The sequence below is a fragment of the Stegodyphus dumicola genome, chromosome 7 (genome assembly GCF_044657685.1).
Source record: "Stegodyphus dumicola isolate Sdum_Otavi_A_Nest chromosome 7, ASM4465768v1".
Lineage (NCBI taxonomy): Eukaryota > Metazoa > Arthropoda > Arachnida > Araneae > Eresidae > Stegodyphus > Stegodyphus dumicola.
This window is the reverse complement of record NC_140774.1, coordinates 104,291,077-104,311,617: the sequence shown is the minus strand read 5'-3', so window position 1 is coordinate 104,311,617 and position 20,541 is coordinate 104,291,077. Positions and strand designations below refer to the sequence as shown.

The following is a 20,541-nucleotide window of genomic DNA, read 5'->3' as shown; positions in this document are numbered from 1 at the left end:
AAGATTAAAAAATCTGATGTGTACACCACATGACTTCCTTGTACGTAATATTAAATTATATGCATGTTTTCCTGAATTTCATTTAAATTTATTTTTTCGAATTTCATTAGAGATATATCCCTCTTTCAATGAATTCAGTTCTCACTTCGCACTAAGGCAGAAATACATAAAAACTCAAAATATCTTTATTAAAAATTGGAAAATATCGAAAAACATAAAACACTAAATAGAGTTAAAACAATTAAAAAAAATATTTTTTTACAATTAAAATTACAGTTTCTACGCAAAAATAAGCAATTCGGCTAGCGTGCAAGAAGGCAGATTTTTCGGAGCTCAAAGCTGAAAGTTTACTTTTGGTCTCACTCGGCAAAAAGACACTGAAGGCGTAAAAACAAATTTAATTTCTTGTGGACGCTGTGCTGAGTCAATATATGAGGTAATTTAATAACTTAAATGATAATTCCAGAATGAATTAAGCATAATTTAATTCGCAATAATAAAAGAAAACATTAGTTTGTTGTTGTATACCAAATTCACTTAATTATTTAAATTAAAATTTATTAAACATTTAATTTATTAATATTCAAATGTTATGCTAGACAGCCTGTATTTTATTTAATAACTGCTCTAATTTGTTTAATTTTAATTGGGATTTTTGTACGAAAATTTGGTACGTTCTTCTCACTCGTTACTTGTAAACGCGCTGAAACACACAATGGAATCGGGTGGATTCCTAAGTAACAAGCTTGATTTTATAGTACTTAACTCAAGTGTGACCATTATTAATTTATATCACTAGAAGCAGAAAAATTAGTTCCTTAATTTAAGATCACTTGCAAGATTCTAGCTTTAATAGATTTTGAGTTATAGTAATTTATTTAACGAAAACTGCAGTTTTCATTTTGTGAAAACTAATGGGGGGGATGAATTTGTAAAAGCCATAGAAAACTCAGTTTTTAGCAAGATTTCTGGTTCCTTGTTCACGATTTCCGGCGGGGGGGGAGTTTATGTTTGCCAGTTTGACCTTGCAAATGTTCCAGGTTTGGCGCCAGACTTAGCGTGAATTTGGCGATGTTTAAATTTGAGTTTAGTTCAACGACGCGGAAAAAGGAGAAATTTTACATAGTGTAAAGCCGTGTTGGTGACAACTGTTTTTTTTTTTTTTTTTCCTTCACAATTTCAAACACAAAAAAATGTGTTTGTTTCAAACAGAATTGAGTGAGAGAAATTAGCTCATCAATTTCGATGCAAGAGAAATGAAATTCGCGAAGTCTGGTTTCTGGACATCTTAATGCACCCTCCACTGGGACATTGGTGAATAATGATTTTACATCAAAAGAAACCATGAGTAAATTACTAGGAGAAATATTTTTAACCTTTTTTACAAACTCTATTGAATTTTTATGGTGTAAATGTTATTGTCTAATAGAGTGGAAAATCTAGAAACTAAATATTTAGCTAATGGATACGAGGCAGTACCTAAATTTGATACAATAGGGCGGAAAGGAATACCACTTTTATGAATTTTGGGAAGAGCATATAATCTAGCACAATTCGCAACAGATGGAATAAGCGAATGTTTTAAGTTGTTTGAAATGATTTGCGAAGATTTGATCGCAGATTTTATTTTTGACAAGTCCGAAGGTGAAGGATCTTTAGGGATCGGATAATACGGTCCTTCGTTTAAGAGTTTAGTGATATCATCGATGTAAGTGTTGTTATCCATGACTCTGTTTGAAACAAACACATTTTGTTTTTCAAAATAAATATTACAAGCAAACTGAGGGATTAGCCATGGGAAGCCCCCTCAGTCCCATCCTGGCTGATATCTACATGCATTATTATGAATCAAAATTGTTTGAAACTTTAAAGTTCGCGGCATGGTTCCGCTACGTAGACGATACTTTTACCCTGTTTGAAGGTAATAAAAATTATTTAAATAAAGTTCTTTCAACAATGAATTCTATTGATCCTGCTATTCAGTTCACTTTTGAACTTGAGACTTGCAATTCTCTTCCGTTTCTCGACATTCTAGTCACACGTAACACATCCAACTTCAGTACTACGGTTTACCGTAAACCTTCATCGATTTGCCTTCCACCGCACTTTAAATCATGTCATCCGACCAAACAAAAGTTAGCTTCATTTTATTCCTATGTTTTCCGCGCTCTTCAAGTCTGCTCCTCCAAACTAGCCCTTGATGAAGAACTAAATTATTTAAAAGCAATAGCTATTGACAGTGGCTATTCACCCAACATTATTAATCAAGCAGTTAAAATATTCTCATCTCAACACACTAAAAGGCACATTCTTGTTTTAGGAGGTTATAAAAATTCTGTTGTCATTCCCTTCTTTCCATCAAATAGCTATAAATTTGCCCATATTTTTCAGAAATTTAACTTTCGGGTTGTTTATTCTCCCATCAATAAAATTCGGAGTTTCATACAATAGAATCAATAGGATTCCTTGCCAGTGTGGTTTAATTTACATTGGCCAAACTAAGAGAGCCTTAAAATTTCGCGTCAAGGAACATGAGACATATGTTAGAAAAAAGGAAACACAGAAGTCTTCTGTTGCTCAACATTGTTGGTCCGAAAATAACACTTTCAATTTTGCTGCTGCCAAAATTATTAAAAAAAAACATCTTCCATTGGAGAACTGGATTTTCTAGAGGCATTTCACATTCATAAAAATCTTTCTGTTCTAGTTAACGATCCTAATTCCAATCAAAATTTGCCTTCGGCCTTTAAAGCAATTAGTTCTGGTTTCACCAACAGATGGCGCCACTTGTTTATTATTGTCCAGGCTTTCTTATCTAATCATTATTTCCTATCTTGTTCATTTGCGGTTTTGCAGCTGAGGATGGTGGTTCGGTAAAACCATCGAAACTAGTCCTGTGAATATTTTTTAAATATAACGCTGATTTTTGTTGTTTGACTTCTGAATTAGTATTTATTTGGCGTGTTATTGTGTCTTAATTAAGGAATAGAATTAAAATCTAGATAATGTTCTGAGATAGATGCTTTCTGTTTCCTTTCTGTTATGAAGTAAAATTTTAAGGAAGAATTTAATTTGTGCAATAGAAAATTTATACAAAATATCCCTTCCGGTTATTATAGAATTCATAGTACCTAGGAAAATTTTGTTAGACTGATTCTCTGCTCATTAAATTCTGAACTCAAATTTCCATCCTTTTTTCCCTAGCAGTATTATGTTATTAGAAAATTGTGTTATGATTAATTAATTGTTTCAAAATCGAAAGCATTCATAACTATCAGGTGTTAATATAATTATTGATCAATAAATGGTTACACTGTATGTTAACGAAATTTTTTAATTAGTTTTATCTCCTCGGGGAGGGTTCTTATTTAACTAAATATAATAGCCATAGTATGCTCCAAGATATTTAACCTATTTGATGAAATACTACCTTTGTAAAATAAATAAATTCATATTTTTATTATTGGATGAATTTAATGATGTATTTTATTTCTCATACTATGTATTATTACACCTGACAACACCAGTTCATATTTTCATTTGAAATAAGGGTTGTTCGAAATTTTAAACACAACACAATGCAAACGTTTTAGTTAGGTTAGGATTTTAGGAAAATTTAATTTGGTGTTTTGGTGTCGTTTTTAAAAGACGGCAGCACATTGTTGTTGCGAAGCTTAGTTTCTCTAGATTGGCAACAAATCCACTATTCCGCTAAGTTTTGAATGTAAACAAATATAGCTGCTATGGTTAAAAATTAGTCTAAATTGATAATTTTACAACTATAACATGCAGATAAACTAAAGGCATAAAAACCTTCAACGGAAAATAAGAACAATATAATTCAATCATTTTTAAAGCGAAAAATGCACAATTTACAAACATATAAGAGCAAAGAAAGTGAACTGACTGAGCCGAGTAACAGAGTAGATACATATATATATACACTTTATACTTTTTCTGTGGCAGATCGCAATCAGAAAGGGGGTGCACGTCTGCATGTTTAAAGTAGTCCCACATACGGAAAGAATTTCAAAGGTCTGAGGCTATTCGTTTTAGAATTATGCGAAATACATATACACGTATATACGTACGTACACAAGCGACCAAAAATACTGAATAAATTTTAAATCAGTTTATAATTCGTTTGGGGAAAAAGAGTCCTTTATTCTGTCCTTACGTACAGATGTCAAGCAAAACCATCGTTAAATTGCATTCGATAGTTGTCAAAATGGATATTTTCGTTGAAATCTGGTCCTCGGAATTTTTCCTGATTACAATACTTCCTTTATTTCCTACAAGGAAGTAAAAAACTTTAAAGAAAATGACTGCAAAGGTTTCAAAATGAAAATTAATGAAATCTGTTTTTTCATATGTGCATGGAAGACGTGGTGAACGTCTCAATTTTGTTTTCGCTTTAAAAATGCAAGTTCCTCCCACAGATAGTGCGATGGTATGGAATGCCGTCGCATACGATATCCTATCATTTCTAAAAAAGACCCACAGCAGCATAACAGCCCGTTTGTTCGTCACGTCACATATACCTGCCACTCTTGGCAGAGATCCCAGGATGCATATTCCAACATTACAGTGCTCGGCCACACGGAGCAATGGTGTAACAGGAATTCCTCCGCTACATTACCAACATTTCTTGGTATTCCCGATGGCCATATTTCACCGATAGAGCACGTGTACGATTATGCTTGATGTAAAACAGACAGCCTAGAAGTTTGGTTGAGCTAGAAACGCGTTTACAGCAAGTATCGAACGAGATGACGCAGGGTACCATTTGAGACATGTATGCGCCCATAGCATAGCGTGTAATTACGTCAGAAGATACTAAAGCCTCCATAAACCTGTAGTGTTTCCTGTATGAAACTATTCTTTGCTTTGAATTTGTAAGTACGCAGTTATATCAACGTTGTATTCACAAGTCTAAATTATTCATTATTTTACAAGTCATTATTCTATTCTGAAACCTCTTTCTTGGTGCGCAAATTTTTATGGCAGTGAGTGTACATGGAACAACCAGATGCTTCTTTCTCTGTTCCAGTTAATTTCACATGAGAACCAGCAGAAATTTGACTTCGGTAAGTTCTTGATTTGTATTTGTCAGAAGAGAAAATTTTGGAATTAAATCACATGTCTGTCTACTGACATATTGCTACATCTGTCTGCATAACATTTACTCTCTGCAAACGAAGTGTTTTACCTTTCATCTAAGGTTCTATATAGTGTAACTCTTCTATAATAAGAAGCTAAAGCAGTGATACATTTAATTATCTGAAGCCTAATATGTGCTTGACTGAATTTTGGAGATTTAATTTAAGTGATAAGTAATGCAAGCGATATGAAGTTTGTTTCGAAAGCATTCAGTTTTCCAAGATACAATGAAACGATGATAATGAATGTGCAGGACAAGAGCTTTGCTTGTGTGCAGCAATGTATTTGATTTTTAATTCGCAGTAGTACTTTAGGAATATTTAGAATTTTCAAACAAAAATGAGAAGATATAGGAGAAGGAAACTTGCAAAATTGGCCATGTCGTTTCCCAGAGAGTAGAACAGATCTTCAAGTTAAACTTACCGTTTCACTACAAGAGAAATAAATTGCTGTTCTTCTTAAAATGCGATTCTCAGTATGTTCCAATCAATCTGATACTTGACTGAATACAGTAGTCTCCGACATAGTGATCTAGGATTTAAATTATTAAAATTAATTATACTATCTTTATCAATATTATATTCAATACGTGCTTCTATTCGTACGAAATCTGTGCTTGTATTTCAAACAATTTGTTAAGAAATAGCTTATGCCTGACTGACGAACACTCAAAACGTCTTTAAGATGTACCAATGTAATAAGCAATGCATATTAGTATAAATATAATGGTGTAAAAGAAAAATGAAATTCTGAAACAGACACGCAATTTCAAAACCTTCACGGCATACATCATTGGCCTTTATAGCACATTAGTTACCTTATAATATACTACAACAAATTAATACGTATTGAAGTAAACTAATAGATTAACAGAAAAGAACTACGTCCATCATTGCTTTTAAAGAAATCAATTTTTAATCGGTATAGTTGAAATGATCGCTTACACAATTTGCAATTATTATTGCACGATTATTTGACTGGTTTTTTTTTTTCCTATTTCCCCGCATGTGTTAGTTGAAAGCCACTATGAATAATTAAAAAATGATATTACTGGAAGTTGCCTTTTTTTAAATAAGACTGAAAGAAATAAAGAAAGCATAGGGGAAAGTATTAATTAATATGTTTTTCTAAAATTTCCTTCAATTTTCTTTATTTTTTTAAATTTTTGTTTTGTGTAAGTAATTTAAGTAAGTTTCCACAATAGCTTGTTTAATATTACTATAAACTAAACTCAGTGGAGTAACAGACGTAACGGGTCAAGGCCTGTATTGCCCGAAATATATAAGATTTTCTTTTTTTTTTTTTTTTTTTTTTCTTTTTCTTTTTTTTTTTTTTTCCCTTTATCAATTTTGTTTCTAATTGACAGATGGCACATATGCTAAAAATATACAGGTTTTAAGAAAGACATTAAAAACAAACAGTTCTGACCGCAATTAAAAATTATTCACTTTGATATTAGCATCAGAAGATAACAAGTGTGAATGTTTCTTCTATTAATCTTCGGAAAGTAAATAAGCGAGATCAAAGAACGTTGTATTACAATATATAAATTAATCAATTCCACGTTTGGATGAAGCGATTTGCATGCAAGACAGCTCAGTTTTATAATATGTGTATTTACCAAACGTTTATTTCTTTTAAATGATAAAAGAAACATGAAGTACTTGCTTAGAGAAATAAGCGAAAAACAGGCTAAACTTTTGAAACAAAAGAATTTAAAAATGTGTTTAGTAAAGCAGATATAATTACATCAAATTGTTTGCTGAATAATGAAAGAAGTTTTTCCTGCATTGGAATGTTCAATATATAAAAGCTTTAATGCATTCATTAGAAAATGATAAAAATGAGGAAAAACATCACTACGAATTAAAATAAATCATTTGTTTCAATTCATTTGTGAAGTTGCAATTATTTCTGCGATGAAAAAAGCCAGTGTAAAATTTCACAAGATATTAGGTTTGTGTATTCAAATGAAATCTAAAATTCTAGTTGAGAAAATTAGTAAAAGGAGTTCTAAACACTTAAGTAATATGCAGGAAGCAGAAAGAAAGAAATAATTACCTGAATTGCCAAAAATGTACATAAACTTATGGTTTATCTAAATTTCAATTAAATGATATGTGTTAAGAAAAGACTTTAAAATCAAAATAATCTATAATAATACATTATAGGAATCATTTAATGCTGTACTCTAATTTCAAGAAAGCACAGGATAGAAAAATGATAACTTTTTAGCTTTAACATGCTTGCTGCTTATTTATTTATTATATTGCAGGCTCGAAAACAGCATAAGCCCACTACAGAATTAAATATTGTTGCTGATACGCGCTAGCTAAATACTGATAAGAAAGGAGGTGTGGCTTGTCAAGATTCAACAGTTATATGATCAATCAGGAAATATACCGTTACGTTTTTCTTTTTTGACGCCAGTTGTTACGTTATTTTCTTCCTTCACGTTCGTACGGAGTTCGTAGATTTGGAGTGAATAACGACGACACTTGATGAAGTATTGAAACACAATTTATTTACCAATATTAATCAGGATAGCTCCAATAACACTTTTTACAGTCGTCAAAGATCTAATATAAACACGCTGGAACAATCAGCGACACAGCCTTCACACTGTCAGGCAATAACGGTGGAGACAGCTTTCTGCAAAGTATCAGAGTACAGCTCCCGACTCTGCTTGGTTGTCCTCGGAACTCCACGTACTCTCGAGACTCTCCACGCTACAACTCGTGATGCACTCGCCGACACACGAGCAGAGCTCCCGATTCTTCGGTTCTGTTCCGTCTTTTTGGTAGATAGGTGGCGCTCTTGATGCGCGCCGATGAAAAATATTTCACTTGACGTTTGAACATGAAGAATGACGCATGTCATATTTATTTGATGCTTGATTATGCTTCATGGCCGCTATAAGCGGAATTAATATAAGTTTATCGTTAATAAATGTTATTTCTATGTTCCGTGAACTCTTGAAATTTTGATTTGAAATTCTAATGCTCTCCCAACCTTGACTCCTGAAACGAAACGATATTTGAATTTATGACTCATCAATAAGAGACACCTCACATATTTTTTTTGGTGTCTGAAACCCGCGACAAGGGGACCTTTTGAAAGGTAAGACTTTTGATTCATTTGTTCTTGGTATCGATCTTTGAAAACGAAACATGATGGATGATTTAGCAAAAGAGAAAAAGAAACGTGCTATTGTACGTAGTAAAGTTACTACACTTCTAAATAAACTTGAGAAATTATTATCGGAAGAATTAAGTAAAGAACATCTAGAAGATTTAAATTCATCATATGAATTGTTAATTGAATACCATGAGAAACTTAAAACTCTTGACTCAAAGATCGATGCTCTCATAATTGATGAAAAAGAATATGATAACGAACTACTTGTATGTGAAGAGTATGATGAAAAAATTATAACGTTTAAAGCTAAGATTGTTAGTAAAGTAAAGAAAATTAACAGTAATGAAGTTGTTGAAAGAAGTATAATTACAACTAGTAATGGTATTAGTAGAACTCTGAATGGTAATAATGTTGTTACAAGTAGTGCTTCAGTAAAGTTACCTAAATTAAATATTGAAAAATTTGCTGGTGATCCCAGTAAATGGCTCGAATTCTTTAATTCGTATGATAATGCTATTCATTCTAATCCAAGTTTATCTAAAATAGATAAGTTTATATATTTGAAAAGTTTATTATCTGGTTCAGCATATAATTGTGTTTCTGGTTATGCTTTATCTGAAGAAAATTATGATCTATGCATTAAAAGTTTAGAAGAGAGGTTTGGTCGTAAAGATGTTATTATATCAAAATTCATGCAGATGTTGTTACAGTTAGAACCAGTTAAAAGTTCTTCAAATGTTTTTGAGTTAAGAAAGCTCTATGATCAGTTACAAATCTGCGTTAGAAATTTAAGTAGTTTAGATGTTACTAGCGGTTCATACGGACAGTTATTGAACCCAATAATTCTTAAATTGTTACCTGAAGATTTAGCTCTTGAATTCCATAGAAAAAGAACATATAACCAAAATATAGAAGTAAGTGAATTAATAGAGTTCATTAAAATAGAAACTGAATGCCGAGAAGCAAGTATTTTGATTAATAGCTCAAAAGGTAATAAATACACAGGGATTAATCCTAAACAAGGGTTCAAAAATTATAAAGTCAAATCACAAGCTTCTGCTTTTAACACATCGGTAAAAATGTTTTGCATATTCTGCAAATCAAACGAACATACATCTGCCGGATGTTTGAAATTTTCCGACGAACAAAAACGAAAGAAATTAAAACATGAAGGTCGCTGTTACAGATGCTTTCTGAGATCACATTTGCGGTCGTTTTGTCATTCAAAAATACAACCATGCGAAAATTGTAACGACAAAAATCATAATAAACTTTTCTGCCGTTTGAAATCGAAAAAAGTGGAAGATGTTAACTCCGAGATACGCAAAATAAAACTTTAGTATCTACTTCCCACTGTAACACTCTAAAACCTGAAAATAGTGTGCTTTTACAGACATGTTCTGTTATTGTTCAAAGCAAAAATAAATCGAGAATCGTAAGATTATTAATTGATTCAGGTAGTGAACGAAACTTCATCACCCACAAGTTAGCGCGCGATTTAGAATTGCAAGTCATTAGAAAAGAATTTCTAACAATTTATTCGTTTGGAAATCAGCGCGGTAACTCGCAAGAATTTGATGTATATAGTCTAAAAATAAAAAATAAAAACGATGATCGCTGCCTTGTTGTAGAAGCTATAGGGATAGAATTAATATCATCAATAGAATTCCAGGCGCCATCAACATGTCAAAACATTAAAGAATTTATGACTAAAAAGGGCTTGGAACTTTCGGATACAAGTCCCGTTAATGAGAACATAAATATTCTGCTTGGCGCGGAGCATTTCTGGTATATACAAACAGGAAGTAATTCAATGATAAATGATGGTTTGTTTATAGTACCGACCATATTTGGATACACAGTGATGGGTAAAGTAAACAATAATAATACTCGAATTAATGCGTTGTTTTTATCTGCCGTTGAAGGAAACACATTTGATTTGCAGTCATTTTGGAAATTGGATTCGATAGGAATTGAAAATAAAAACAAAACGTTTTCGGAAACTGATTTGGATACTATTAAGCATTTTAACGACAGTTTAAAATTTAATAACGGCAGATACGAAACAAAACTCTTTTGGAAGGACAATAAATCACAACTCGCTGATAATTTTTTCGTTGCTAAACAACGATTTCTAGGACTTAAGCATAAATTAAAGGGAAATGATTTCCTATATAATGAATATGATAATATAATTAGAGAACAAGTTGAAAAGGGGGATTGTTGAACAATGTAAGTTTGTTGAAAATGAACCTAACTGTTATTATATGCCTCATAGGCCCGTTATACGTGAAGGAAAAGTAACAACAAGAATGAGAATAGTTTATGATGCCTCTTCTAAGTCTGAAGGAGCTAAATCGTTAAATGAATGTTTGATATCAGGCCCTAATTTAAATCCTAACTTGTTGGATATAATTTTAAAATTTCGCGTACATAAAGTTGCATTTTGTGCAGACATAGAGAAGGCTTTTCACCAAATTCAAATTGATAGTGAAGATAGAAATTTTTTAAAGTTCTTGTGGTTTGATCATTCTTACGACGATAGTGACAATAGTTTAGGCTTTAAGGTTTTCCGAATGTGCCGAGTGCCGTTTGGAATGACAACAAGTCCGTTTATTTTGTCCGCCACTATCAAACATCATATTAAGGGTTATGAAAAGAAATATAGCAAAGCTGTTGACATGTTGAATAAGTCCCTATATGTTGATGACCTTATCCATGGAGCAGACTCCGTTGAAGAAGTTTTCTCATTATCAACTGATTCAGTTAAAATTCTTCAAGACGCTGGTATGAACTTAAGAAAATTTGAATCAAATTCCGTATCTTTAAAAAATCATTGGCAAGATATTGGTTTAATTAATGAGGAAGATAATTTGGATAAGAAAACGTTAAAGGTGCTGGGAATAATTTGGGATTTGGATGAGGACACATTGAAATTAGATGTACAAGAACTTTTACAACCAGTTGACTGGAAACACGTTACAAAGCGAAAGGTATTACAGATTGTGGCAAAAATTTATGACCCAGTTGGATTCATTGCACCCTTTGTTATCAGAATAAAATTCTTATTACAAGAGTTATGGGAATTGGGTATTGATTGGGACACAATTTTGCCCAGTTATTTGAGTGAAAAATTTAAAACTTGGTACTTTGAAATTGAAGTTATTCTCAACTTGTGTATTCCTAGAAAATACATATTAAATGATGAATGTGGAAATTTCGATAAAATAGAGCTTTTTGTCTTTTGTGACGCCAGCCTCAAGGGATATGGAGCTGTTGCATATTTTCGTGATCCTGATTCTTGCTGTACGTCTTTTGTTCTTTCAAAGAGCCGTGTAACCCCACTTAAAAAATTAACCTTGCCTCGTTTAGAACTTATGGGAGCCATTATTGCCGCAAGAATAGTTAAATATTTAAGGGAATTATTTAATATCCAAGAAGATAATGTATTTTTTTTTAGTGACTCTAAAATTGTTCTTCACTGGATCAAGAGTACCGCTGATAAACGGAAACCCTTTGTTGCTAATCGTGTACGTGAAATACAAGATGTTGTATCACCTTCGCAATGGAAATACTGTAAGGGAAATGACAATCCGGCTGACATAGTTTCACGTGGATTAAGAGCTTCTGATCTAGTGGGAAATAAACTTTGGTTCAATGGACCAGTGTGGTTAAAAGAGAAAAATGTACCTTCATCATCTTTTGATCCTTTGATTGAGCCTATGGTGGAAGAGGTACAGGTAGAACAGCGTCAAACTACTGTATATTCTGTTATTAGCCAAGAGGTTGAATTTGAATTGATATCCAGGTTTTCATCCTGGAAAAAATTGAAACGCGTAACTGCATGGTGTTTAAGATTCTGCCACAATATTAAACCTACATCTGTAAAACTCAATAGTTTTTTAACAGTTCAAGAATTGGATATGGCAAGCAATTTGATTTTTAAAATCATGCAAAATTCCGAATTTAGAGAAGAAATTAGACTTTTGAAAGCAGGGAAGAAATTGAATCTCAGAAGTAAAATCCTGAAATTAAATCCTTTTCTTGATAGAGAAGAAATCCTTAGAGTCGGTGGTAGACTCTGTAACTCGAATCTTTCAGAAAACACAAAGTATTCAATCATTCTTCCCAAAAGTCACCAAGTTACTGAATTGATAGTCAAACACTTTCACGAAGTGAACCTTCACGGAGGAGCCACATTAACATTATCTGCTCTGCGACAGAAATATTGGATCATTAATGGCCGAGAAATTGTAAGAAAAATAATTTGGAAATGTATAAAATGTTTTAAAAATCGAACAAGCACATCCAGTCAGATAATGGGCGACCTACCTGCTTCTCGCGTATTGCCGGATAGAACATTCTCGAATACAGGATTAGATTTTACAGGCCCCTTTTTAATTGAAGCTAGGAAAGGAAGAGGAGGAACGAGAGATAAATGTTACGTTTGCCTTTACATATGCTTCACCACAAAGGCCATTCACCTAGAAGTGGTCAGTGATCTAACAACTGAAGCATTCCTAGCATCTCTGAAAAGATTTGTGTCACGCAGAGGAAAACCCAAGAAAATCTTTTCCGATAGAGGCGCCAACTTTGTTGGGGCTGATCGAGAATTAAGAAGATACATAGCTACACTTTCCTCTGACGAAGCATTTCAAAACTACCTGAGCGGTGAAAATATTCAATGGATCTTCAATCCTCCTGCTGCCCCTCACTTTGGAGGCCTTTGGGAGGCTGGAGTGAAACAAATGAAGATTCACTTAAAGCGGACTATTGGGACCCAGGTTCTGACATACGAAGAATTTCACACCTTAATTACACAGATCGAGGCGTGTTTGAATTCAAGGCCAATAGTTTCCATCTCATCTGACCCTGAAGATTTTAATCCTTTAACACCTGGACATTTCCTAATTGGGACTACATTAACAGCAATTCCTGAACCTGATCTTACAAATAATAAGCTAACCCCTGCTGAAAGATGGAAATTGACACAGCAAATTTTCCAGAGCTTTTGGAAACGTTGGTCTAGAGATTATCTTTCACAATTACAAGGGCGTACCAAATGGTTGAGGGATAAAACAAATTTAGCCCTCAATGACTTAGTCTTGATAAAGGACGAAAATTTGCCTCCATTAAAGTGGCGACTTGGACGAGTAATTGAACTATATCCTGGTGCTGATGGAAAAGTTCGTGTTGTGAAACTAAAAACTTTATTGGGCGAAATGAAGCGTCCTATACATGAACTTTCCCGCTTACCATTGAGTGAATAAGACTCTAAAAAAAAAAAAACATTAATTGTATTCATAATTTGTGTCGTTATTATTATTATTAATTCAATTATGTTTCAGATTCAGAGAATGGACCACAATTGTGGATTATGGTAATTTAGCAGTTTCATTATTTTGTTTTCCTTCTAGAGATTGTAAGTATGTTTTATTTGTAAAATTTTGTGCTAAATTTAATGTTGTTATTCAATTTAAATTTGTCATTATGCATTTTTATTTTATATGATATACTGTTGAACTTTGGAAAACTTGTTTAAATCTAAAATTGAAGATCTTTATAATAATGTTGTAATGAACCAATGTTCATCGGGGCGGAGTATGTTCCGTCTTTTTGGTAGATAGGTGGCGCTCTTGATGCGCGCCGATGAAAAATATTTCACTTGACGTTTGAACATGAAGAATGACGCATGTCATATTTATTTGATGCTTGATTATGTTTCATGGCCGCTATAAGCGGAATTAATATAAGTTTATCGTTAATAAATGTTATTTCTATGTTCCGTGAACTCTTGAAATTTGGATTTGAAATTCTAATGCTCTCCCAACCTTGACTCCTGAAACGAAACGATATTTGAATTTATGACTCATCAATAAGAGACACCTCACAGGTTCAGTCAACACGCTTTCTCGACGATGCACTAACCGCGATACACTAACAGACACTCTTGATGCACTTGACGACTAACTCGGCACTAGACTTCGAGACACTCGCTCAATGACTGACTATGAGCTCGCTAGGCGAGGCACACACACACTCAATACTAACTCTCCGCGTACTAGCAGAATTTATATAGCTTTTGGCTGGTGTTCGAGAACATTCTGGGCTAAACCGGTCAGAATTCGTTCCAGAAGGTTCTCCATCCGTCCATGGCATATCGCCAATTTCGTCACCGAACGGGCGATTTCTCGCCAAATGTGGCAACCCTGCCTTCATTTGTCATTTTATAGCTACTCTAAAACTGCTTTGCGGGAAAGCTATCTCACCGCGTCTGTACATTTCGTAACAATACATTTAGGAAGCAAGATGGCCTTGATTTTCGGAGGATTTTTCTCAATATATTTTCAGTGATACTTCCATTATTTGATGCTAATTATAATGCATATATCACTTTAATTAACATAAGAAGTCCAAGTGATTTAATTGCTATCGTGATGGGATGGAGAGGAAGAAAAGCGTAGGGATAAGTACATGAGACAGTGGTTATCTATCAAAAAGTAGAAATTCATGCCACAGCCCTTTGGACCTAGAATAGCTACACACCCACAGGGTTCAAAGGATTAACTAGGCTCAGTAAAATATGGAGGAAAGAAGGAGCTATTGTAACCTCAGTGTACTAAAATATCTTGGTAGTATCTGTCGCCCGCAAAATGACGAAGCAGCCGCCATCCATGGCCAGCTAACCTGCCCAATCAAGCGGCAGAGCTACATTTGGAAGTTGTGCTCGTTATATGCATCGGCGACGATTATATCAGTGGTGCATTATTGGTCACTGCGAAATCTTACTGTTACGTTTACTGATGAACGGTTACATCAATGGAATATCAATAGTTACATCAAAGCTTCTCATGCGGCGTAAGTTTTATATGGAAGGTATTAAAAATAATGGTTTTACTTTAATTCACTCTCACTGCATAATTTCAGTTCGTTCATCAACTACTTGTATAAAAAGTTCTCGTGAGGTTTAAGGTCAATTTTTTAAGCTGCTCTCATTAAAGGTAGGTGTAAATTAGAAGTAATTAAAGGTAGGTGTAATTAGTCGCTTAGGTGTAAATTAGAAGATTTTAGAATTTCGGAAAGATTTGTTCAATCATGAAGGTTCATGTTAATATGGGTACTGAAAATTTTTCAAATTTCAAATACGGTATAATTATTTGACGTCTTGATTATACTACGATTATAAAATAATAATGATAAAATAATAAATGATAATACTACGATGTAAAAAGTTATTTTCACTGGATAAGGATTAGATATAACTTCTTTAATAATGAATGATAAAATTCATTGGTTGCAGTATTTTGAAGAAATTGCCCCGCAAATTTCTTTTTCACGTATTTTACCTGCTAAAGTATTCTGACTTAAACTAATTCCATTTATTGTTTAACTTCCATCTTATAATTTATTTTTAACAAATTATATTAATTTCATTTTTCTGTTTATGTGCTTACATTATAGAATAAAACCATGCATTATAAATTAACATACCTTGTTGTCTAATGCAATTTTTAATCAATAGACTTTACGATAGTTGTTTCTCAAATTCGTGGAGAGATTCTGAAATAAGATAAAATATCAGTATAGTGTGAGAGATTGATATACACAGTTGCTGCTCTACAACATGTTAAAATGTAAACAAACACAGCATGAGACAGAAAAGTGCGTTATATGTTATAAAATGCAGAGATTGGGCGCATAACACTACAACATTATAAGGTATTTCTCCCACATTCCTAGCGTGCCTTCGTGGTGTAGTGATCTGCACGCTGGGCTGGTATTATGAAGGTCCATGGTTCGATTCCCGGCAGAGGCATTTGCTAATTTTTCATCTTGCCTGCTTCCAAAAAATACCTAATGTCTCTACAACATGAAATAGCATATTTAGATTGTGGTACGCAGTAAATTCAAATTTATTACCTTACAAGGGGCTTTATTTAATACTAAAACAAAACAGAAATTACTCCAGTTCAAAATGTTAAAGAATCACAAAGTAACACATGAGGAGAACTCCGAAAGCCTATTGATCTTTACCTAAGTTTAAAATGCAAGGAAACAGAATCAGAAGAACTATATTTCAAGCAATTATAAGTCAAGACTAATTTATAATTGTGTCGCATTTGGTATCCAGAAAAGAACTTTCAAACAAGTAATATATAATTTTTTGAAGTCTAGATATATGCTATTAATATACATATGAAGTTTATTAGGTGCTACTTTGGTAGACGGTTGCACGGATTTTGGCGAGTTTTTGGCAATTTTTCTTTTGGCGAGTAATACGACTTATGGTAAACCCATTGCTGGATAAGTTATTTATGGTAACCGACACTTTGTTGACATTTTATTTAAAAAATAATGCGTATTATTATGCACAAATTCCGTGTTTTAAATATTATTTATGGCTTCTAAATATTAAAAATCAATTTAATTTTGCATTTTTATTTGAAATAAAAATTTTATTCTTTATCATATTTTATGAAATTTTATGCTGTGGATGATGTAATCAGTGACGTCACCTTACTTTAAAAGTAATTGGTATTAATATCTATAAATTTAATCTAATGTTTTAAACATTATTTATGGCTGTTAAATATTAAAATACAATTTAATTTTGCATTTCTTTTTTAAAATGATTTTATTATGTATGATTATTTTAATAATTTTAATTCTAGGCGTGATGTAATCAACTCTCTGATTGGTTATAAAATATTTGTGCATTAATGAGCAGTAATCAGCTCCCTGATAGGTTGCTGAAAATTTGTGCATTACCGCGCCATTTTAAAATTTAATTCATATCTTCGAATTCCTTCAAAAATGTCTCCTTCAAAGATAAATGTTGTTTTTGATAAGTACCAAGAATTTTTGGTTTCGGAATCAAAAAATTGTCCTTTGAGACCTTATTTTCGTCAGCCTGGCTTTCCTAATCAAAGATTTATTTATAAATTCTTACAAGGGTCAGAGGAAATTTATTTAAAATTTTTGGAGGAAACGTCGCTAATTGTTTCTTCAATGAAGTGCGAAAATGTAGATCACAGATGAAGACCGTTAGAAGAGCCGATTCTGAGACGGCCGTATATGATATTGTGGTCATGTTGGAAGAAATAACCGCTGTAACGGTAAGAACATTATTAGACATTCCTCCTTTTTTACCGACAATAAACTAATTGCTATCATTTTAGCTCTAGTGTACGAAGCGTTCTTATTTACTTATTTTAAAGTATTTAATTTAAGTAACATTTTAAATCTTTTAAACGTTGGTATGATGGTTTTAATTCGATATTCAATTTACGTAATATTTTAATCCGATTAAAAGTTGGCGCAATGTTTTTATAGTGGTATTTTTATTCTATTTCTATGCTATATGAAAGTAATAATTTAACCTTTCTTTAGTATTTTATACTCGTAGTAAATGTATTTATTCTATATAATTAACGTATTTTAAAGTATTTAAATTTAATAATATTCTAATTCTTTTAAATGTTGGATGATGTTTTTTATTTCGATATTCAATTTCAGTAATATTTTAATCTAATTAAACGTTGGCACAATGTTTTTATAGCGGTGTTTTTATTCTCTTCTTTGCGATATGAAAGTAATAATAACCTTACTTTAGTATTTTATACTCACAGTAAATGTATTTATTTACACTTGCCTGCCATCTTAAAAAACGACATTTTCAACAAAAAAATTAATCCATTATTTCTAACGATATTTATTTTTTTTAAGTTTCGAATACTTTACTATGAGTAAAAACAGCGTTTTTCAAGATGGCTGACGTTTGTAGAAATCGCGCCAACAATTGCGCCAACGTAAATCGCCAAAAATCCGTGCAACCGTCTACGAAAGTAGCACCGTTTATTACTTTAGAATCAAAATCTGATAATGATAGAAATAATCAGTGAACTACAGATCACAATTTAATAAAATTTCTATTTCGAACACATTTATATTGATCAATACTTTTCACAATGATGTACGTAGAAATCTTCATCACTTAATTTCCTAACCTCAGAAATCTTTTTTATAAAGTAATACTTTATTTTTAGTTACATAGAGATTGCAAACATTTCGCTCGTCATTTTGTACACAGTCCCTGAATATGGTTTCTGATCCAAATACTTCGTCCCATTTTTGTCGTACGGGATTCTGACATTTTATATTTTATACTTTATGACGAGTAAAATAATTTTCTATACATAAATTACAGGATTACACTGAACCAATAAAAAAGTTACATTTCGTATTTGAACCGAAATTAATCTTAAAAAATTAAAAACAAAATTTTAAAGAAGACAAATCTGAAATTACGCTCAAAGGAGTGTTTTTTTAACGTTTTGAGTCTTACCTTTATTTATTAAATATCATGTTCTTCGCACTTAAACCACAAAATTCAATTCAACAGCAATATCGCCAAATAATTTAAAAAAGAGAATATCTTTAAAACTTTCCGATACAGAAACTCACGCGCTGAAGATGAATATTTTTTTGCATACAGTGTTGCCATTGCTCGCTTTGAAATCGTTGAGTTTTTTTAATCAAAATTTCGTTAAAGTTTTAGAAAATTTGAAGTAAATAATAAAGCAAATACGAAATTCAAAATTCATCCTTCCAAGTGCTTTATTCGGTTGGAGGAGAACGTTATTCAAAATTTTATTGCTCTAGGTACTCTTGTTTTTTCACAATTTGAGAAAAGTTCATACATTCATGCAGATTCTTCGTTATATATTTTCTTTAAATATAATACATGGTGATAATATTTGGTGGCAACAGTTTGAAAGTTGAACCAACGCAGTAAGTGATTTCGACCTACAAATATTGTCAATGTGGCTTAAAGTAATGAAGAACTGTCCTAAACCGATTTGTTTTTGGAAGTCAGAGAAAACATGTATATCGATTGAAAGACCTCGAAAGCACATCGATACTTTTTGGCTTGAAAGGTGCATTGCTATGATATGAATCTGGGTAAGAATTTATTCATAATTTGACTTTTGCGACAGTAAGAGCCACTGAATTTGGTATAAAGAGTAAAAATAGAAATAGAAAGCAAATAAAACGTAGAAAAATGTTAGTCATGCGAAATATCTGAGCATATTCTGTGAAGACAGTATTTCAATAAGACTGAAGGAAAGCAACAGAAAAGACCAACATCAATATAAACGCGTTATTCTATGAAGTGAAATTTATTGAAATTTTTTGAAATTTTGAAAATAAATAATGCACATCAGTTCATTTTGTCGGGCATTTTGTTGTTGCCAACTCAGTTGTCCGATGGTACATTTTCTTGATAATTCGGTTGCCTGATTTTTTTTTCTTTTTAAATTCATCACTAGATAGTAGATTACTACATAAAAGTGACCCTGAGTATATGCGTGTGACAGAGAAGAATACGTTGATTCTGACCGGGGCGGGAAAATAATTTATCGTCCCTTAAAACTTGACATCACTGTAAATAAAAAATACATTCATCTATAACTAATTAATTAATTAACAGTCGTAATTAGAAGGTATGTATAACATTAATACATTAATTTAAATAAAAAGTTTAAAATACAAATAACATTAATTCATATTAGAATGATAAATATGATTACAAAATATTCTAGATACTTCAGTAGAAGTAGTTGTATAAATGATGTACTTATTAATTTAAATGCACATTAGATATCAAGCTATAAAACTATTTTATTTAAAGATGGTACTAGATGATAATGCGATACATGTAAATTTTGCAGTGACACAAAGTAGAATATTTAAATTTTTAATTTAAATTTTAAAAAACGTTATTTATTAATAAATATGCAGATTTCAGTTCCTTTTTGTGTTTAAAAATATGTTATGCAATAAAGCATATCTACAACATATAATAAAAGAACAAACACGAATAAAATATTTTAAAACTATTCAAATATTTTTAAATATCAATATAAAATTTGCAGAACCTATGTTCAATAAAAAAAGGACACTTCTTTAATAAAATAATTTTTAGAAAACTGTTGACTTAATCTGGTTAAATCATTAACTATATTGTGAATATCTGTTTGGTTTAATAAATTGGTTTCACTTTTCATCAACATAAATGCCTCTACATTTGACTGTTTAAGCGTACAAGGGTAACCGATTTTTAACATATTTTAATTCTGAAAATGATTTTCACCAAGTTACCTAAGATATTGGTTACATAAACGAATATTTATAATATAAAGGACGTGTAGGAGGTTTATTGATATATATTATGTTTACACA

At 32.0% G+C, this 20,541-nt stretch overlaps 1 protein-coding gene across 6 annotated transcripts in view; it reads right to left on the bottom strand.

The window, feature by feature from the left end:
• Positions 1 to 20,541, bottom strand: part of LOC118184495 (orexin receptor type 2-like) — a 590,403-nt gene that overhangs the window by 273,676 nt on the left and 296,186 nt on the right. For 3 of the 6 annotated variants that reach the window (XM_085820672.1, XM_085820674.1, XM_085820671.1), the window contains one exon: positions 15,790 to 15,858. The exons of the other annotated variants lie outside the window; for them this stretch is intronic. The gene's annotated coding sequence lies outside the window, so the exon portion shown is untranslated. The remainder of the gene's footprint in view (positions 1 to 15,789; positions 15,859 to 20,541) is intronic. 6 annotated transcript variants of the gene reach the window in all.